Source organism: Pan troglodytes, chromosome 3, assembly GCF_028858775.2.
Source record: "Pan troglodytes isolate AG18354 chromosome 3, NHGRI_mPanTro3-v2.0_pri, whole genome shotgun sequence".
Lineage (NCBI taxonomy): Eukaryota > Metazoa > Chordata > Mammalia > Primates > Hominidae > Pan > Pan troglodytes.
The window spans coordinates 46,265,544-46,288,148 of record NC_072401.2 but is presented as its reverse complement, the minus strand read 5'-3'; the positions used below and the strand labels follow the sequence as shown (position 1 = coordinate 46,288,148).

Genomic DNA, 22,605 nt, shown 5'->3' with positions numbered 1-22,605 from the left:
CTCTAAAAGTATTAAAGCAGTGGCAGCCACTGCACGCAGACATGAGGGCTAGGCTAAAACAGTAAGGTCAAGTTGTTTGGACAGAAAGGCTACCGGGTGTGGTCCTGGCTCTTGTGTAAGAATTCTGACCATGCTAACCATGCCTAGGAAGGAAAGGAGTTGTTGTTTTGTAGAAGGTGCTGGGGTTTGAGAGATCAGTCGGACACGATTGGCAGGGAGAGCACGTTTGTTTTTATGAGAATTATGCCGAGATAGGTAACAGATGAGGAAGAAATTTGGGCTTGATTGAAGTAATGGGGACTGTCTGTGAAGCTTTGCAGCAGTACAGCCTAGGTAATTTGCTGAGCTTGATGGGTGTCAGGGTCAGTCCAAGTGAAAGTGAAGAGAGGCTGGGATTAAGGGTGCAAAGGAATAGTAAAGAAAGCATGTTTGAGATCTAGAACAGAATAATGGGTTATAGAGGCAGGTATTGAGGATAGGAGAGTATATGGGTTTGGCACCACGGGGTGGATAGGCAAAACAATTTGGTTGATAAGGCGCAGATCCTGAACTAATTTGTAAGGCTTGTCTGGTTTTAGGACAGGTAAAATGGGGTAATTGTAAGGAGAGTTTATAGGCTTTAAAAGGCCATACTGTAGCAGGCAAGTGATAACAGGCTTTAATCTTTTTAAAGCGTGCTGCAGGATGGGATATTGGTATTGAGTGGGGTAAGGGTGATTAGGTTTTAATGAGATGGTAAGGGGTGCATGATCGGTCGCCAAGGAGGGAGTAGAGGTATCTTATACTTGTGGGTTAAGGTGGGGGGATACAAGAGGAGGACGCAAAGGAGGCTTTGGATTGGGAAGAAGGGCGGCAGTGAGATATGGCTGTAGTCCAGGATAGTCAGGGAAGCAGATAATTCAGTTAAAGTGTCTCAGCCTAATAAGGGAACTGGGCAGGTGGGGATAACTAAAAAGGAGTGCTTAAAAGAGCATTGTCTAAGTTGGCCCCAGAGTTGGGGAGTTTTAAGAGGTTTAGAAGCCTGGCCGTCAATACCCACAACAGTTATGGAGGCAAGGGAAACAGGCCCTTGAAAAGAAGGTAATGTGGAGTGAGTAGCCTCCGTACTGATTAAGAAGGAGACGGGCTTACCTTCCACTGTGAGAGTTACCCGAAGCTCGGCGTCCGTGATGGTCTGGGGGCTTCCGAGGCGATCGGGCAGTGTCAGTCTTCAGCCACTAAGCCGAGAAGATCTGGGAAGGAGTCAGTCAGAGAGCCTTGGGCCAGAGTTCCAGGGCCTCTGGGAGTGGCTGCCAGGTGAGTTGAACGGTCCGATTTTCAGTGGGGTCCCGCACAGATGGGACGCGGCTTAGGAGGAATCCTGGGCTGCGGGCATTCCTTGGCCCAGTGGCCAGATTTCCGGCACGCGTAGCAAGCTCCTGTGGGAGGAGGTTCTGGAGGAACGCCTGGCCGCTGCGGTTCAGGCGTTTGGAAGTTCTTGTGTGCTGGAGATGTGGCTGGGGTTTGTCTCACAGTGGAGGCAAGGAATTGCAACTTTTTTCTATTATTGTACACCTTGAAGGCGAGGTTAAATCCTGTTGTGGGGTTTGAGGGCCGGAATTTAATTTTTGGAGTTTTAATGTCGGGAGCAGATTGGGTAATAAAATGTATTTTGAGAATAAAACGGCCTTTTGACTTTTTAGGGTCTAGGGCTGTAAAGTGTCTCAGGGTTGCTGCCAAACAAGTCATGAACTGGGCTGGATTTTTATATTTGATGAAAAAGAGCCTAAACACTATCTGATTTGGGATAAAGAAAAAGGAACATTAACCTTGACTATGCCTTTGGCTCCCGCCACCTTTTTAAGAGTAAATTGCTGGGCAGGTGGGGGAGGGCTAGTCACGGAACGAAACTGTAAGCTGGACCAGGTGTGAGGAGGGGAGGTGATAAAAAGATTATAGGGTGGAGGAGCGGAGTCTGAGGAAGAATTGGGACCTAGCTCGGCCTGGCGAGGGGCAGGCTGGGGAGGAAGGGAGAGGTCAGATGGGTCTGTAGAAAAGGAAGATTAGAAAGACTCAGCGACGCTTGGGGTTGGTATTGAGGGGACAGGCGGGAGGGAAAGAAGGAAGATTTGGGATGAGTTGCACTGGGCACAGAGACTAGGAAGGGACTGATGTGTAAAAGAATGCCTGGACGTCAGGCATCTCAGACCGTTTGCCTATTTTACGCCAAGAATTATTTAGATCTTGCAGGATGGAAAAATTCAAAGTGCCGTTTTCTGGCTATTTGGAACTACTGTCGAGTTTGTATTGGGGTCAAGTGGCATTGCAGAAGAAAATAAGGCATTTAGGTTTTAGGTCAGGTGTGAGTTGAAGAGGTTTTAAGTTTTTGAGAACACAGGCTAAGGGAGAAGGAGGAATGGAAGGTGGAAGCTTACGCATAGTGAAGGAGACAAGCCCAGAGAAAAGAGTAGAGACACGGAGAAAGGGTGGGGGGTTCTTGCCCTCCAGAAAAGCAGAGAAGGGGTTGGGGCATGGAAATAAGGGATTGGGGCACAGAGATAAGAGGTCAGGGTGCGGAAATAAGGGATTGGAGCACAGAGATAAGAGGTTGGGGTTCGGAAATAAGTGATTGGGGGGTTCTTGCCCCCTAGGAAAGCAGGACTTGCCGCTAAGGGTGAAGGAGAAGGGGTTGAGGGGTACTTGCCCTTGTCCCAGGAAAGCGGGACTTGCCACTAAGGGTGAAGGACCAAGGCAGGCGTACCTGCGTGGTCTGACACCCTTGAAACGTGAGTGTATAATCAGAGAGGCGTCCCTGCAATGATTAAACACCAAGGGAAGGCTGCCTTCCCAGTCCGTGACTGGCGCCGGAGTTTTGGGCTCACGGATAAAACATGTCTCTTTTGTCTCTACCAGAAAATGAAAGGAATTGAAATTAAGAGAAGGGAGAGATTGAAGTGTGGCACCAAGATTGAAAGGAGAAAGAGGTTGAGGGATAGTGAGGGAGGTTGGAGAAGAGAGTAAAAAGAGGCCGCATACTGGATTTGAAATTGGTGAGATGTTTCTTGGGCTGGTTGGTCTGAGGACCTGAGGTCGTAGGTGGATGTTTCTCACGGAGCAAAGAGCAGGGGGACAGGGGATTGATCTCCCAAGGGAGGTCCCCCGATCTGAGTCATGGCACCAAATTTCATGTGCGTCCGTGTGAAGAGACCACCAAACAGGCTTTGTGTGAGCAACGTGGCTGTTTATTTCACCTGGGTGCAGGCTGGCTGAGTCCGAAAAGAGAGTCAGTGAAGGGAGATAAGGGTGGGGCCATTTTATAGGATTTGGGTAGGTAAAGGAAAATTACAGTCAAAGGGGGTTTGTTCTCTGGCGGGTAGGAGTGGGGGTTGCAAGGTGCTCAGTGGGCAGGAGTGGGGGTCCAAGGTGCTCAGTGGGGGTGCTTTTTGAGCCAGGATGAGCCAGGAAAAGGACTTTCACAAGGTAATGTCATCAGTTAAGGCAAGGACCGGCCATTTACACTTCTTTTGTGGTGGAATGTCATCAGTTAAGGTGGGGCAGGGCATATTCACTTCTTTTGTGATTCTTCAGTTATTTCAGGCCATCTGGGCCTATACGTGCAAGTCACAGGGGATGCAATGGCTTGGCTTGGGCTCAGAGGCCTGACAATTATTAATCCCATTTTACAGGTGGGGAAGAGGAGGTTACAGGAATTTGAGCTATGTGCTTATGGTTACCAGCCAGTAAGTGACAGAGCACAGACTTGACTCAGAACGTTGGACTCCTTGTAGCCTCTTCAAGTGTGTAGTGACAGCACACTGCTGGGTCCCGTAGACTAAAATATTATGCATCATTCCAGCTGAGAGAACAGTTCTGGATGTACATTCACCACTGACTGCCTGCAGCCAAGCCTTTTGGTTCCTGGCCTCTAAATGTCTCGCCAGCTCTGTGGGCCAGGGAGAACATCCTCCTAAGCATGAAGGGCATTCCAAGGTCAACAAAGCACTTCAGGCTCCATAAAGAAAGCAGCTATATAAATGGGGGTTCTTGTTAAGATAATAAAGCTCAAAAGGCCACTTTTAAAAAGAGAGGTCACCTGGAGGGTTACCAGGAAAAGCCAGATGCCCCAGATGTGCTATTTAACCTTCAGTTTTTATAAAATATACACATACTATAGGAATATATGTTTAATTATTTTACTTTTAGAAAATGATGACTCTAACATTGTTTAAATAAATTCACTCAATTCCTATTATTAGAAGCAAAGTGTCTTGCATTTTACAGGTGCTGAGTCTGGTAGGAATGGATTAACCAGAGGCTCATTAAATGTATCACCACTGTTGGCCAAACCATATAAACTCTTTGGAGTATGAGATGGTTCCAACCATCTACTGTTGTGCATTAATAGTGGAGAGTGCCTCAGTGTATTTCCTTGTTTTGAATAAATTGTGGTATTAAATTCACAGCCTTCCTTCATCAGAAAGGGAAAATGATTTGACCTTCACATTCCTCAGAGCTGAACTCAAACTTTGGAGGCACACTTCAAAGCTCTGTAAATAATATGAGTAACACTTTGGACCCTTCTGGGGCGGGAGGGAAATTCTCTTTCTGAAGAACACCCAAGTCTTTAAAAAGAAATGGTCAGGTTTAAATATCTCACTGTTTTTCTTGTTTGAGACTCCATGCTGAGGATTTTATTTTCCTTTGCAAAGCTTATGCTGCCCAAGCTGCTTTCTCAGAGGTCGGCTGGTGTTGGTGCTCAGGGCCTGCTTGCAGATTTCGCTGGAACAAGTTTATTTGTAGTATAGCCCGGGGCGGGTTGAAGATTCCATTATGATGCGGGAGGCTCCCCGAGTTTGGAATATCAATGGCACTTCAAAGGGCTGGAGCTGTGAATTAGCAGCCAGGCTTCTTCTCAGGCCCTAGAATAGAATAAAATAACACGAAGAGATGTGTTTCAAGATAGAAAGAGTGGAGTATTTTCTTCTAGGGCTCTAATTGTAAAGTGGGCACTCCAAGTCTTCATGGATATCCTGGCGTCTCTCAGGGCACCGGAGGCTGTCATGGATTTTGCAGAAACCCCTCAGATCTCCCAGACTGAAATCTTAAACACAGTGCTGGGCACTTCCCATTCTGCCAAGTTCTCCAGCTTCCTTGATGTTAACCCCTACTGAGCCTTGGAAAAAGAGTAACTCAAAGCTGTTTAGCCTAATTTATTTATTGCCAAAAGGACAAACACCATATTAATTTCAAGGTTTTCTCAAGTAAACTATTTTCCTAAAAATTCACCTTCTTGTCTTCTCCTCCTCTGTCTGCCCTACGGTGAAAATAGGGGAGAAAGGAAGTTACGGTTTTTTCCTCATGTCTCTAATGTGAATCAGCAACAGTCTGGCTACAGTCAGGCAAACGAAACAAAAGAAAACTGAAGACTGAGCCCTCTCATCATTTTGCTATGTGATTATGTTTAAGTAGCTCCAGGAGGACAATCAATTTAACTTAGAATATACTGAAGATTTACAGCTCTAGGAATTGCCACTCTGTGCTTATGCTTCTCTCTCCAATTGTATTTTTTTTAAATGAAAAATACGCATAGTAGTAAGGCCCCAGATTGCATGAGTACAGGTATAGATCTGTGCCTGGCTAATTGTCATGGTCATGGTTATTCACCCAGTCCTGGTGATTTTCTAATGCCTTGAACATAGTTTTGGCTGCTCCGACTCCTCTGCTTTAGGAAAGGTCTACGCTTCCAAAAGCAAGATAGGAAAGGGGAAAGTACTCTGAACTGGGACTGGGGGTGATCACCTGACCTCACTGGTCCGTGATTTTTCTCATCCACCCCCCATCCCCCCCACTACACACCTCCTGGCTTTCTGTTGACTGGAGTTCAGTGGTGTACCCACAATAGACTTGATGACCCTTTAAAAATGGGGTTGTCTCTGGTTTTCATTCATTTATGCTGTCTGGCTCTTTCTGCAGGGATTTTGATTTGCAGCCTCTGGCCCAGAATCTCACCTCTAGGCCTTCACCCTATGGGTTTGCCTGGAATATTCTTTCTCTCTGTTTACTTGGTTGACTTTACAAAGATTTTTTTGTTTGACCAAACTTTAGTTAGCTTCTTGAAACTTCTCCTAGGCCCATCTGTGCACTTTCTTGTAAAATCCAGCTTTAGCAAAGAACGCTGCTAAGTCAGTTTAGTGAGAATCCTCCATCTTCAATATCGGATCCCCTTGCTATCTTATTGGGTTCTTCAACCTCCATCATCTCCCGGGTGACATCTGATTGCCCTGGTCTTTCTTCAGCAAGAATCCTATTAGGTCAGTTTAGCCAGAACATACCTCACGCCTGATGTTTTCTCTTAGTAATTTTCTGTCCACTAAGCCCCACCCTGCTTCTTGGTCATAAATTACCATTTGTCCATGCTGTATTTGAAGTTGAATCCAATCTCTCTTCGCCACTGCAAGATCCCATTGCCACGGTCCCTATATCTATTGCCAGTGTCCTGAATAAAGTCTGCCCTACTATGCTTTAACAAATATCATTGAATGTTTTTTTCTATAGCACTCTAAATAAGGTCCTTCAGGTCTTAGCTTTTGTCTTTCTTCCTCTGCATTCTCTTAGCATCTTGCATCTTCCCATCATAGCTCATACTGAGCTGCCTAATTATTTATGGGTTTCCTCCCTGGGCTGCAAGCTTTATGAGAGCAGAGATTACATCTGTTTTGTTCATTATTATACTTGGACTACCTAGCACAGCACTTGGAATCTACCAGGTGCTCAACAATGTTTTGCATTAATTAATGAACTAATAAATCAGTTAGTTAATGTGAGCCTTGAACTTTACTCTGAATTTCAGGAGATCATCGAAAAAAAATTCTCCCAATATTTCTCTGCAAAATTTTAAGGATATTGAAATGTTGAAAGAATAATACAATGAGCAGCCCCGTAGCCTCCACTTAGATTCAACAATCATATTTTTTGCTGTGTGCTTTAATCTCTTTCTGTATAGAAATGGATGACTTTTGCTGAACTATTAGAAAGTAAGCTGCAGATTTCATGATACTTCTAAGGATTTCTGCACTTACCTTTGAAAACAGAATAAAAAATATCTTTCTCCTGTGTAACACAATACCATGATCATATGCAAGAAATTAATAATTCCATAATGCCATTTAATATCCATTCATAGTCAAATTTCACCAAAGTTCCCCACAAATTATCTTTTTGAATAAATTGAAGTGAAATTCGCAAGTTTACATAACATAAAATTAATTATTTTAAAGTGTACACGTCAGGGCATTTAGAACATTCATTATATGGTGCAACCATCACTTTTATTGAGTTCTAAATCATTTTCATTACTCCCAAAATGAGATACACCCATTAAGCAGTCACTCCCTATTTTCTTCTTCCCCGAGTGCCTAGCATCTCCAAACTTACTTTTTGTCTCCATAGATTTACTTATTCTGGATATTTTACATATAATGGAATCATACAATATGTGAACCTTCATGTACACCCAAATTATTGTATGGCCATTTTTTAAGAAGCAATCTTGAATAAGAATACAATTTTAAAACTACGCAATATTCTTCCCTTCAATGACTATTTTGAAAGAAAAATATTTCATTTTGACCTCGAGCCTCAGGACTCCCTTGTCTCCTACTCATTACAACAACAACAACAAAAAACCATCCATGTGAGCTGAGTCACACACAGTCTAAACTGCAGGAAAAGATGACAAGGATTTTGCTCCCAACCTTTTGTGGTTCTTAAGGATGTTAGGAAGGGCTGCCAAGCTGAACCCAGGCTATGAATTAGCCTCCATAGTTATCCTAAAGATGCTGGGCAGTGGGAGGTAGAGGTGGAGACACTCCCTAGCTGTGGTTGTAGGCACAGCTATTGTCAGGCTAGGCCAGACTGATATGAGTGGTAGTGATAGATTTGCTTAAAAGGAAGCATTTCTCTTCAGGACTAACTCTACAAAACCAGTCTGAATCGGACATCTTCTTTGCTTCAGTTGCCAAAGATGTATTCTGCAATATTCCTTGCTCTACAGAAGAAAGCACATCTGAGAGGACAGTAGCACCTTCCCCTCTTAACTGGCCTTTCTGTCCACTTTCTGGTGCTTTCTCGGGGGAACTTCCTGTGCATAATAGTAATTTTAGCAGACTGTTTTGACTGAACATCAGTCTGAGACTCACCTGTACTGTTTTTTAGTGGGGATAACAGCATCAAAGAGTGTCGGGGTCTACAGGTTTGGAGGAACTGCTTGGCTTAGCATTTAAAATGACACTTGGCAACTCTCTATGGTTTCAAATTGGTAATAAGTGCTTTGTAGGTCCAGTGGTTATAGCAGGAAAGGCAAATATCTGCCACCATGCTCCACTTCCTCATTCCTTTTCCTATGACAGACGTCACTGTCTCATCGCAGAATTCTTTTCCGTTGATCTTAAACACCAGTCCGGGATACTCCTCCACAGTGAATTCCAGGGAACCATAGTCATCCAGCTGGACTTGGCATTCAAGGGGAAACCTTTTTCTTCTCATCTCTGTGGTATAAGCCTTCCCAGTTCTCAGTCTGTCAGAATAAACATATACTTTGAGCATCAGAAATTAAAGGATCTCTCAATGGGGGGCCAAGAGTATGTTTATTGGTTGATCTCCCATCTCCAGCAAGTCTTTAAAATGCTAATCCTACAGCTTGCTGGGTAATGGCTCCAAATTTATAGTAAAAATAATTATGTGAGGAGGTAGTGTGATACGTAATTAATATTCAAAAGTAGACTTGTGTAAATTTACATGCCAAGATGCTTTCCTCCCTAGAGATCTGACACTGAAAGTGATGTAGTGTATCATTTCTAAGACAAAATTTATTATAGGATATTATTTTTTGAGGTCTCACTGAGTGACTGTGTGGTGTTACACACCCTGCTAAGCGTGGAGATCAGGGAAGGGATGGGTGAAAGACTGGAGTGCAAAGTGCAAGGGAAGTTTGTATGGCTCTTTTAGAAAAGAACCAGCTAAGGCCATATTATTCTGGCTCTTGGTACTTGTGCCCCAGCCACTAAAGTTTATGGTAGCCTGTTTCCTGATAACCGGTATTTTCATGGGAGCAAGAGCAAGAGTCTGTGACCTGAAGTGAAATAAAAATGAAGTTTTTAGTCTTCCCAAGAGTCCTTTTTATTGTTGCAAAGTTGTGCCTTGGTTTCAGTTTCTGTGTATTTGATGAGTATTTCATGAAGAAAAAATACACATTTTAATCTGATGGAACCACAGAGCAAAAATGAATTCTTTGCCTAAAACATTCCCTAATTTTGATAGCTTTTCCCCCATCTACTTTGGATTTGTGCTATTTTGCATTGTGTGAGTTATTTTTATAGGCCACCTTAAAAGTATCCTGAGACAAACTAGGGTATAAATAGTCAATAGTAGTAGAAATAATAATATGCTGCCATTTATTGAATGCTCACTTTGTTTTAGTTCTGTTCTGCATATTCAAATGTTTTATTTTAATCTGCCTACAGTTCCGTGAGGAAGTTATTTTTATTCCCATTTTATATAGAGAGGAAATGGAATCTTGGAGTAGTTATATACCTGGTAAACGCCTGACTGGGGATTTGAACCCAGATCCTCTTAACTCGGAAGCCTGGGTCCTTAACTACTGCACTGACTTCTCCATGAATAACTGTGGACGTTTGCCATTGAGTTTTTGTTTAAGTGCTGCCTGGATCTGTAGATACAGTTTCCTTGTTTTGCTGAATCTTCCATTAGGAGACAAGTCCCATTAGTTTCATCAGGATTGCTGTTTTAAGATGTGCTCTTGTTTAAAACATTTTACTCTATTACTCCTGGGTATTATTATGTTAAAATAAATTAGGAAAGTAATTCATTTGACTCTGCTATTTGCTAAAGAAAATTTACATATAAGTTTGCTTAATATAAAAAAACACCAAACCTTGATATGACCAGTGCCAAGAAGAGTAACAAAATAACTCTTCATGGTATATTTACCTTTTCATACCATCCATTAGCCACTTTGTTTTATATGGCCAGCAGATGTTGGAACTTACAGCACCTACGAAGACAAGTTGATTCTTTATGGCTGCAGCCTGATCCCATCTCCATGGGATTTTATGTCCCCCTGCTGCCTTACTGGAGCCCCACGGAATCTGTGCTCTTAGTTCATTAGTGCAGTCAGAGTCTGTGGTGGGTCTTAGATTCTCCATTCAAGAGGATCTGCTGGGCCTGCTTTGATAGTGCAGCCAAGCAACTGCTGGTTGCAATGTAAAAAATGCCAGAGGCTTCTTTTCTGTTTAGAAACATCATCTGAAAGCCCAATAGCAGAAGAAAAGCACAGGTTTTCTTGCCATAAAACCTTAAAAACAAGTTTGGGAAGGAAGGCTTAGACAACAAATGTGCCCTATTTCTGTCTGCCCTCACTAAAATGAATGCACCTGCCTTTGGAAAAACTGCCTCCTCACTTTTTCCTCATTGAAGAAGCTATTGAGACAGGTTTAAAATACCTTCCGCAAGACATGCCAACCTATTCAATTATCCTCTATTCGAAGTCACATTGGAGAAACAATTAAGGCCATCTCTATCCACGAAAGTGTGAAAACCCATGGCAATATCTGAGTTGTAAGTGACTTTTCCCTACTTTGGATACCCTAGGTGATTATTTTAATTTTCCACTTCACTTTTCATATTTAAATGACTATTCCCAACTAAAACTGGTAATATCATCTCAATTTGTTACTTTCCTTTTCCACTTAAAGAAAGCTTTACATAAAATGAAGCAATTTTAGGTGATATGTAGGTGCAAGATTACAGTGAATAAAAAGACAATTTCAAGAATCATGTAAACATTTGAGAGAGAAAATATGTACAAATATCATGCAATCATAAGATATGCATATAAAATGATTACTAGAGAACATTTTGATTTGTTATTTCACAGTCACATTTCTCATATATTATAAAGTGTTTTGCAGGATACTACTTTAATTCCTGCTTTCCTACCATGTGTATTTGGTGCTTTTTTTGGCTATGGAGAGTATAAAGCAGGACAAGGAAGAATTGGATAAAAGTGATTGGAGTTGCTGACTCGACTCTCTCTTCCTCCCCACCTCTTAATTTTACTTTCTGGGGCACAAAGGAGAGAATCATATTTGAGCTCTAGGGAAATTCTATTCTAGTTTTGTAGCTTTCCAGGTAGCATGGGACAGCAGTGTCAGGAGAAATTTAAATAGAGAGATCTCTTATCCATATTTAATTTTTTCAATATTGGGCTTCTCGTATGTTCAAATGAGTTATTACAAATTTACTCAACATCTGCCTGGCATCCATTCGCTGTGCTGAAACAAAGAGACTTCCACTTGAGCAAAAGCTACCAGTTAAGTGCTCTGCTGCTAAGGTTTGTTTGTGTTTTTAAATAGTGATGACTTCTTTCTTTATCTGCCTCTGTCTTTTAGATCTAAGAACTGGCCATATTTATTTAGCATTTATGACTCGCTATGTTTTTCCTGTTCACTGCTCAGAAAAATATAGAATGATGGGGAAGAGTCACATCATAAAATAACATGAAAGCTTCTAAAAGGAGTGGGGGGTGGGCAGGGAAGAGAGTGAAATATGCTTATGTTGTTCAGTGGTACGAAGATTCCTTTTGGGGTTGACTTGCTGCCCAGCCACTCAGACATCTCCTGAGCATGATTCTAGTTATAGTAGATCTTGCTGGGAATGGGCAGGATGGTCAAAACAAGAATGTGTGAGCTCAGGTGGTGCGGAGTCACCTTTTTTCTGAACTTGTGTTTGTAGGAGTGAAAGCCCACAGGAATTGTTAGCTTTTCTCTAAGACAACAATATGACCACCGAAACTTTCACTTGCAATGGGATACATAAATTATGAGCATATAGATTGTTATATTTTTTGTTGGGTAGGGAAGATCTAGGCAGTGATTAATTATATACTACAACAGTTTCTCCAACAAATAAAGCAGAAGTGATTGCTTTGTTGAAACTTGTTAATGTTGAAGCTTTTGGGGGTCAAAATTGAGGATATTGGTTCATTGTTCTTGGAGTGACAAGTTCTGGTTCCTAGGCCCTGCTTTGCCACCAATAAGCAAGTCTGTAAAATTGTTTAACTTTTTTTTTATTAGAGAAGCCATAGCATGTAGTAACGAAAACAAAAGTAAACAAAAACAACCCTGAAACAAAATCCTAATTCCTTGCACACACAGCAAGTTGGAAAGTGGATACAATGGCCTTGGACGATTTAAAAAATATAAGATTTAAATGGTCAATACACTTCAAGAAAATAAAATCAAATTCCAGTAATCAAATAAATGCAAATCAGCAAGCTACCATTTTCTTTGCTTATTAATTAGAAAAAGAGTTTTAAAAATATAATGACTATTGCTGATGTGAGTGTGTCAGAAGTTAGTACTGATACAACTTGGGAGGGAGCTTTACTTGGGAGTTTACAGTGTTTTTCCATTAAACCAGCAATTTTACTTTTAATAATGTATTCCAAAGAAATAGAAATGTGCATGTAGATTTATATCTCCTGAGCACAGTATTTCTAATAATAAAATATTGAAAATAACCTAGATTTCCTACAATAATTTATTCTGTATCCATAATCTGAAATACTATGTAGTTTTAAACAGTGATATAGTAAAATAATATTCAATGCCATGGAAAAGTTCAAGTATATTATTACGTGGAAACAAAAGCAGCTTACAAAACAATATCCACAGTAAGGTTCCAATTTTGTAAAAAGGCATAGTTAAATTATTTAGATATTAGTAAGGATTATCTTTGGAGTACATGGATTATGCATAATTTTTGCTTTATTTGTGCTTTCATGAATTTTCCAAATTTTCTGCACAAGAATGTTATTTGCCGTGTAATTTGAATAAAAATATATGAATGATAGGAGAAATGGTCTGGAAGTCTGGTAACCTGGTGGCAAATCATTTAAACTTTCTAGAGCTGAGACTGTAAAATGAGCCAATTGAATAGACTTAAGTTCAGCGCTGAGTCTGTGCTATCCGATTTTTCAGCAGTAGTAACATCTTCAATTCAACTCTTTGTCATTTTGGCTAACAGATATTGAAGGAGAAGGTAAAAGGCATTATTCATTTTTAAGCATTTGGCATGTTTCCAAAACACTGAGTCAATTTAATGTAATTACTTTTTCATAATTATTATTTCAGAAGTGCTTCAACTTCAGTTTCTGCTAATCTTTAGTCAGCTCTTTATATTTCCTGCCTATGAACTCGGGGGCCTGAAGGATAGTAAACAAACATTTAGGCACTTTGGATATCTGCTATTTAAAGAAAATCTGTGGAGAATACTTATTTGAAGTAAATTGTCCTCTGGTAATAAAAGTCATAGCCACAAATATTTACTATGTTAGTTGATTTGCTTATTTCAAGGTTGCTTAAAATGGGATCTACTGGCATTCTGGAGTGATTAATTTTTTTTTTACTGGCTCTCAGCCACATGCCACAGTGACTTCTTAGGGCGATTCAATGGCAATAGCAACATGGTGCCTGGAATGTGCGGTAAAACAAACAACTGTGCTGTGTCCCAAAGAACTGGTGCTATGATATAGCTCTGTTTTCACCTGTTGTGAGTAGCTTTGAGAAATTGATTACAGTACTCCCCCTTCATCTGCAGGGGATGTGTTTCAAGAACCCCTGTGGATGCCTGCAACCATGGATAGTACGGAACCCTATATAGGCTATGTTTTTTTCCTATATAAACAAATGGTAAAGTGTCATTGATAAATTAGGCACCTAGTAAGAGATCAACACAATAACTATTAATAATAATGAGAACAATTGTAACAATATGCTTTAATAAAAGTTATGTGAACATGGCCTCCCTCTGTCAACTGGAATTTTCCATTTAATATTTCAGAAGCAACTGATCCTGGGTAACTGAAAGCTCAGAAAGTGAAGCCACAGATCTGGGGCTACTGTACTAGAATTTTCTTTCCTTGAGGTTCAAGTATATTTTCATTTGACTTTCTAAATTGTTTACACCTCCAGAGCCACTGTTTGGTCTTATTTCAGTGATGACTATTATTCTGATGGGTGTTATAATAAGTAAAATCTTTATCTCCGTCCCAATTTTGAACCACCAAAGGAATTGTCTTAAATAGTATTAACAGAAGATTAGAACTAACAAAATAATTGTTTTTAGTTAGATATTTTTTCACTTTTCCTTCTAGGCTGCCAGGGTTAAATTTATTTTATAGTCTGCTAAAAGTCAGATACATACATATAATTTTTATTAAATTTCAGTTAGCTACTTTATCTTCCATCCTCAGTGTTCCTGGATTATTGATTTTTCTAGTTCAAGGCCTCAGGTAACATCCTCTGGCACATAACCCAGGAGTGTATTCTGACATTTCCACTGAAGCATGGAAGAGAACCTTTGAGAAACCTCCCAGGAGCCTGATGTGTGCGAGTTCCCAGCTGGGGCCAAGGCTGCAAGAGATAACTGCGGAATATTGATTGAACCAGAATGTCTGCTCTGCATTGTCTCAGCGATCAGCCTCATACCCTCAGTTACCCTTGACTGACTCAACAGGACAGGGTTAGGGAGGAGGAGAGGACCAAGTAGAGATCTATATAAAGATGTACTGTTTGGCAGCCCAATACTTGCAGGAGAGTACCATCACACCTGAGCAGAAGGGTTTTCCTGGGATCTAATAGAAAAAGACCTGGTAAGGTCATGGACATTGAGGCTCAGATATCAATTTAATTACCTCTTTTCTCCATTGCTAAAATGAACAATGTTATGTACCTTCTAGTATAAAAGTCTTCCCAATGGCTAGATCAAATTCTTTTTCATTTAAAAAATTAAAATTTTCTATTTTAAAACATAACTTTGTTACATTCACAGATTTTTTTTTTTTTTTTGCTTGGCCATATGACTTTTATTTTTTTTTAATACTTCAAGTTCTGGGATACATGTGCAGAACGTGCAGGTTTCTTACACAGGTATACAGGTGCCATGGTGGTTTGCTGCACCCATCAACCTGTCATCTACATTAGATATTTCTCCTAATGCTATCCCTCCCCTAGTCCCCCACTCCCCGATAGGCCTGATGTGTGATGTTCCCCTCCCTGTGTCCATGTGTTCTCATTGTTCAACTCCCACTTATGAGTGAGAACATGTGGTGTTTGGTTTTCTGTCCTTGTGATATTTTGCTGAGAATGATGGTTTCTAGTTTCATCCATGTCCCTGCAAAGGACATGAACTCATTCTTTTTTATGGCTGCATAGTATTCTATGGTGTATATGTGCCACATTTTCTTTATCCAGTCTATCATTGATGGATATTTGGGTTGGTTCCAAGTCTTAGTTATTGTGACATTCACAGATTTTTTTAAATCCTGGAATAGCATATTGTTTATATCAGCTGTTATGAGAATGATACTTTTGCTGGGCATGGTGGCTCACGCCTGTAATCCCAGCACTTTGGGAGGCTGAGGTGGGTGGATTACTTGAATATTTAAGACAATATGACTATAATCCCAGCACTTTGGGAGGCTGAGGCGGGTGGATCACTTGAAGTCAGTAGCTCGAGACCAATCTGGCTAATGCGGTGAAACCCCGTCTTTACTAAAAGTACAAAAATTAGCCAGGCTTGGTGGCAGGCACCTGTAGTCCCAGCTACTCGGGAGGCTAAGGCATGAGAATTGCTTGGAACCGAGAGGTGAAAGTTGCAGTGGGCCGAGATTGCGCCACTGCATTCCAGCCTGGGTGACAGAGACTCCGTCACACACACATACACACACACACACACACACACACACACACACACACACAGAAACACTCTTACACAATGTCTCCGTGCTGTGTGGAATATTAGAACAAATAAAAAGGTAACTGTAAGAGGCACTGAGGCTTCTATTACCTTTGAAATGTTAGTGATGTTTCATTCTTTTATGTACTTATTGTTTATAATTTATCTGCCTCAAAAAAGTATTCAAATAGGTTGACAAGAAATGGCAAGATGTCCACTAAAACAAGAAAAATGTATGCACAGTTCTCTAAGAAATGAAATTAAAGAAATTTATACTATTAGTTGACCAGTAATTGTGCACCATGGTGTTCGCTGCGGCATTATTTATGGCAGAAAAAAAAAAAAAAAGGGAAAGAAAATCTCCAAATACAAGGGATAGATTAAGTCAGAGCTTTTCAATGCTGGCACTATTGACGTTTTAGACAGGGGTCATTCTTTTTTATAGGGGTGGTCTGTGTATTGTAGGATCCTTAGCAGCATCCCTGGTCTCTGCCCACAAGATGCCAGATGCCAGATGCCAGCAGCATTGCCTCCATTGTGACAACCAAAAACTTCTCCAGACATTGCCAAATGTCCCCTGGAGAACAAACTCACCCCCACTGAGAAACAGTGGGTTAAATAAATAAGAATTATATTAGCTTTTTAGTGTTGCTATAACAAATTATCCCAAATAAGCAGTTTAAAAGAATCAAAATTTCTTCTCTTACAGTTCTGAAGGCTAGAAGTCTGAAATTCAAGCATTGGCTGGTTTGTTTCCTTCCAGAGGTTCTCTGTTCCATGTCTCTCTCCTTGCTTCTGGTGGTTGCTGTCAATCCTTGGTGTTCCTTACATTGTAGATGCAACCCTCCAGTCTCTACTTGTTTCTTCACATGGCCGTCTCTCCTCTGTGTCTGTGCCTAAATTTCTCTCTTTTTATAAGGACATCAGTCATTGGATAAGGGACCATTAGAATCCAGTGTGACCTCGTCCTAATTTAACTGCATCTGCAAAGACCCTATTTCCAGATAAGGTCACGTTTACAGATACTAGGATTTAGGACCTGGACATATCTGTTTAAGGGACACAATTGAACCCACAGCAATAATGTTTTTGACACTGCAGAAGTATCATTCAATTTTTGATAACAGTTATTATTTAGAACTAGTGGCATCACGTGGAGATAGAGAATTTATCAATTGCCCTTGGAAAAAAACTGTGAAGTCTCCATGAACTTGAAGGCAAACGCTTCAGACTGAGATGTAAAATATTTTACCTGTGTAAATTGCTGAAGGATGGCAGGGGGAGGTTAGTAGGTAGACAGTGAACGAATCAACAGAACTACTTTCTACTTTAATATAAATTTCATCTGGTTGGTACTTCAATACTCTTGCAGTCCTTGAGAGATGGGTGTGTGTTTTGTCTAAATATTTTGTTTCAGGACCTGGTGTGCAGAACAAACCAGGGAGAACTTATAGGTTCACTTCTTGCCGAAAAAAAAATGTGAAATATTTGGCCTGGTGTTGGCACAGTGATACTTAACATACATAATCCTGACTTTGAGAAAGACGTGGCCAACTGTTATAGTCACTTTGTTTGGACCATGGAGGTCAGGTTACACCCTCTGAATGAGGATGATAATTTTCTCTGGAAAAAGAAGGGAGTTTCCACTTTCAATTATTCTGTGGAAGAGACTAGGGTGTCTTAGAATGAGGGAGAGAAAACATAACTCTTCCTCTGAAGCCAAATGAGGAGGTGGGGTCAAGACTTTGGGGATGGAGATGTCTAGAAATTTCTGTTGGTGGCTCCTCCCGTGTGGAGTAGCCTAGAGAAACTCTTCTGGTAGTAAATCATTCTGTATTGTACCCACGTTAGCCATAAGCTTTCATTAAAATTCTGTGTAATGTCACAGCCTAGTTTTAGCTGGACTTCAGGGATGTAAGGGAGGGGCCTGTGTTCATGTTAGGACAAAGGAATAGAGGAGCATGTCTTCTCTACCCAGTGTTGATTCCTCTCCTGTTAGCCTGTGTAGCCATGGCTGTGTTACTTCAAGGAGATGTGGAGCCCAGATGTTTCTGAGCGATGATTTGTGTCAGAACAGAGAGCAGTGGTTAGGAGCCAGCTAACATGGTGAGCATAGGCTATGCTGACAAATGACACACAGGACATGTTTTTAGGAACGGGTACGCATCCTTGGGAGTCCCCAGCTACTTATTAGGTAAGGAAACCTGAATATCCTGCGCAGCAGTTTGGGGAATTAGACAATTGTTATGTCAGCATTAAAAGAAGAGTGACCTCTGAGAGCTGGAGGAGAACTTGGAAGCACAGAAATTATATAAATTATGATCTGTCCATATGGTGGAATAGCATAAAATTGTTTAAATCCTATTACTAAAAATAGTAATTAACATACAGATCTGTTTTTTGATACAATGTGAAGTTAAGGAAGACCATAAACTGTATAGACAATGTGATTTCAATTTTTTTTTTACTAAGGTATTATAAGAAAGAGCTATACCAAATGTCAAGATGTTAAAATCCTGATTATTAAGAATGGGGGATTTAGAGATGTTTTCTGCCCCCTGCCTTCTTTTAAGTTTTCTGTGGTTTCCAACATTCTCAGTGAACACACATGAATTTAAGCATTATGCATTGGAGAAAACAACATTTAGTTCTGCTGGCCAAGGCAGAGGGGGAAACACAGTGAGTAACAGCATTTCTATCAGTAGTCAAAGAGAGCCAGTGTTTCTAATAGTAATTAAACAACAGTCCTGATGGGGCAGGCATTCTCTCACCTATCAGACCATGAAACCTTGTATCTCTGGGCCCAAGAGGTTCTTGTTTGAGCCACATCCTGACCCTGATGTGAGCACCCCTGGGTTTCCTTTAATCTTGACTCCCACCTCATTCTTCCCTTCAGGGAAAGTTAGCTGCTTTGGTAGGCAAAGTAGCCACCCAGAAGCTGTAATGGCAGGCCTTACTACCAGCGAAATCCCACATGACAAATTCGTCCTTTGTGCTGATACAATTGACTTGTCACCTCATTTTTACAGCTAATTAGCTCTTTAGTAAGCAGTGGCTAGTGTCAGAGGTCATCTGATACCTGATTCTGGTAAATTGACCGTAAATATTACTGTCCATCTGTATTTGCTGTTCAAAATGCTGCTTAGTGACCACATTTTAAACTCTTTTTGTAAGAGACCCCTGCTTATTTTTGTTGGCAAGATCAAGTTTCCAAATAATGCTCACAAAATTCATCATCTCCTGAAGTTATCTGGGATTGCTGCTCAATTAGCCTGTTCACTGGGTCATGCCACCCACAGGGTGGGGAACGCACCAAGACAGTTTCCAACATTTCCCAGAGTTTCTTTTGTTTCCTCCTCTAAATCAGAAAGTCACTGAAGAAACTCTTGTTCTGATTCTGTCCATCACTATTATAACTTCTAGGAACATTTTATTGCCTTATAACAATAGCACTGGTAATACTAAGAGCAGCCTGTGATTATCAAGGGATCACTATATGTCAGGCACTATGCGAAAAGGTTCATATGTGTTAAATCTTTTATTTCTCACAACAACCCTATGTGGAGATCATTTTAATCTTTAAACGAGGGATGAAGAAACAGAGGCTTGGAGAGGGTAAACTTTTTGCCCAGTGTCACACAGACAAATAGAAGACCGATGCTTTGCTCAGATCTGCACGACTCCTAAGTCAGATCTGGTAACCCCTAAGCAGTACAGACATGTGAATCTAGTTATTAGCATAAATAACTATTTAAAATACTAATTATGAAAATATTCATGGGGTGAAGTTTATGCTCAGATGTGTGAATCTAGTTATTAACATAACTAGTTAAAATACTAATTATGAAAATATTCAAGGAGTGAAGTTTATGCATAACTAGTTATTAGTACAGAGCATTTAGACACCAGTAATATCCAGGAAATATGAAACAGCAACACAAAAACAAATGAGAGATGGACCTATGGTTTTGGTTTCAAAGGGAGTCATAGGTGATCTGGAATGAGACTGGCAATCACAGTTGAGCTGAGACAAGTTTAGGAAGCAGCGTTTTTTCTCTCTGGTTCTACCTGGAAACCCAGAGGCAGCATTCTTTGAGCTGTTAAAGTGTGTCCAGGAACAAGGCAAAAGGCAGTATGGTGTCAGATCAGGAACAGATGAAAAGCATGAGCCTTTTACATCAGTGAGAGTGAATGAAGGATTAATCCTGCCTGGGTTCCTAAAATGCTAGTGAACACTGAGCCAAGACTCACTTGTTTCTAAACACAAAATTTGTTTTCAGTGAATTTAGACTTCTCCACTCCCCTCCCTACCTACTGTCCCACCTCCTTCCTGAGACAGAGTGGGCAATAAGGAAGCCTTCCTGGAAGGCATTTTAAAAGGATTAGGTCATCGATCACTAATGGGATGTTCAGAATTCAGTGACAAGTAGACAGAATCTAGGACCCTAGGCTAGCCCAGTTTGTTCAGAGATGGCAAAATAAATAGAAAAAAAATGATATTAATATATTTGCTCAGCCTATCAAAAAGGATAGGCTGAACAGATATATTAATAGCATTTATAATAATAAATATAAAATGAACAAGTTTTTACTTTCTCTTTAGAGCAGACCAGAATTAAATGTACCTGACTGCTATGCAGATTCAGATTGTAGACTTAAAAATATGAGAGGTTAGGTATGCAAATGTGGAACTACAGCATAATCAATCAGCCACCCCCTAAGTGTATTGAATAGTCCTGTGTAATGTAGTCAGCACTGTGTGTAATGCCAAATGATGACGCAGTCTCTGACCTTATCTAGAAAGGCAAAGTAGGTGCAGAGGAGACAAATGAGAGGACCAAACACTTTATCATAAAGTTCTAGTTGAAGAAGAGAGACTATATAGGCAAGGGAATTTTAGAAGTCAGCTTGGATTAAGAGGAAAGATAATTTGGTTGGAAATCAAGAGACTTCTGTGCTCTATTTCTGGTTTTGACAATAAGTAGCTGAGTGAGCCTGAACAGTGAAATTTATCTCTCTGGATCTTTCTCAGTTTCCCATCTATAAAATGAAGGAGTCAGAGATGGTGATCTTTAAGGTCTTTCCAGAGCTAATATTCTAATATGAAGGGGAAAATCTCTGTGGACCTAAATCATTGGAGAAGTAGTCTCAGAAACAAGGGGTTAGAAATGACCAGGCATCATGAACATGGGGTGTGTGTGTGTGTGTGTGTGTGTGTGTGTGTGTGTGCATGCACAGTTGGAGGTATGGGGAGGCAGGAGAGGGATTGTTTTTGAGCTCTGCATGATAGAGTACAGCTCTGTACTCATCTCAGATATGATGACAAAGTCCAGTCACTGTAAACTTCAGCTCCTTGATGTGGAACAACTGCACAGTTAATCAAGCCAAAAAATAAGGAGTCATTTTTGATTCCTCTTGTTCCAATATATAACCAAATCCAAGTCTATCAAGAATATAGACTCAGATCACTTGACTTCAGGCACCCAATAAATGTTTATTGGATGAAGGAAAGAATGCTTAAGTAATAAACAGGAATGGAGCCTGGCGATACAACACAGTGGTATCAGGCACCATGGATCAACTATCAGGCAAACCTGAATTCAAATTCCAAGTCTGCCACTTTCTTGGCAACCACGTGATCTTGGGCAAGTTGTGTAACCTCTGTAAACCTCAGGTGCAAAACGAGGGGGAATATGGTGTCAACATCACTAGATTGTGAGGTACATTGCATGAAAAATTATCATTAAACCCCCAAGCTCAGTGTTGCATGAAATTAACTTCTTGTTTCTTTTTACTCTTTGCCTATGGCCTCCATTTCTTTAGGACCTGAAAATCTAGCTTTGGTTTGAACAAGACAGGAAAATTGTGTATAATACATAAAGGGATTTCCCTTCCTCCCTTCCTTTCTGTATCCCTTCTTCCTTTCTCTTCCTTCCCCTTTCTCCTCTCATTCTTTCTTATCCCCCCTCTCTGTCCTCCCTCTCTTGTCCTTCCACCTTTCCATATCTGTTACTTATTTATATATGAATATATTTATATAGGTTTGCATGTATTTACACCCAAGTGCTAATATTATATATTAGATAAATGCAAATGTGATATAACTCCTTTTATTGTTATTACAATATCTTTGTGAAAAAATCATATAGTTAAAATAATATATTGACTATGTTAAATCTGCCCTTCAGATGGATGAAATAATTTTGTAATATGTAAGTAATAAACATTTGTGTAGTAGTTTGGTTTGTAAATGGAATCCAGTACTTAATTTGGTTTTATTTGGTTTGATGTAACTCTCACATTACACACAGAAAAATAAAAGGTTCTGGGTAGTGGGTTGAACTGTGTCCCACAAAAAAGATATGTCCAAGTCCTATGCTCTGGTACCTGTGAATGTGAACTTATCTGGAAATAGGGTCTTCACAGATGTAATTAAGATCTGGAGAAGAGATCCTTCTGGACATACAATGGATCCTAAATCAAATGACTAATATCCTTATTAAAGAAAGAAGAGGAAAATTTGGGACATAGAGACACATAGAGAAGAAGGCCCTGTGAAGACAGAGGCAGGGATTGGAGTGATACATTTACCAACCGAGGGATGCCAAGGACTGCCTGCAGCCGCCAGAAGCCAGGAGAGAGGCATGGACTAGATCCTACCTCAGAGCCTCCAGAAGGAACCAACCCTGCTGACACCTTGATTTCACACTTATGGCTACCAGTGTCGTAGAGAACAAATTTCTATTGGAAGCCACCGAGTCTGTAGTAATTGGTTACAGCAGTCCTCAGAAATTAATACATTCAGTGCAT

The 22,605-nt window shown here is 40.5% G+C and overlaps 1 long non-coding RNA gene across 4 annotated transcripts in view; it reads left to right on the top strand.

Annotated features, from left to right (window-relative positions):
- Positions 1–1,206: 1,206 nt before the first annotated feature.
- LOC104006041 (uncharacterized) overlaps positions 1,207–22,605 on the top strand; it is a 137,185-nt gene continuing 115,786 nt past the window's right edge. For 3 of the 4 annotated variants that reach the window (XR_010156553.1, XR_010156552.1, XR_010156551.1), the window contains exon 1: positions 1,207–1,296. This is a non-coding gene — a long non-coding RNA (uncharacterized LOC104006041). The remainder of the gene's footprint in view (positions 1,297–22,605) is intronic. The other variant, XR_001716872.4, reaches the window with a different exon arrangement.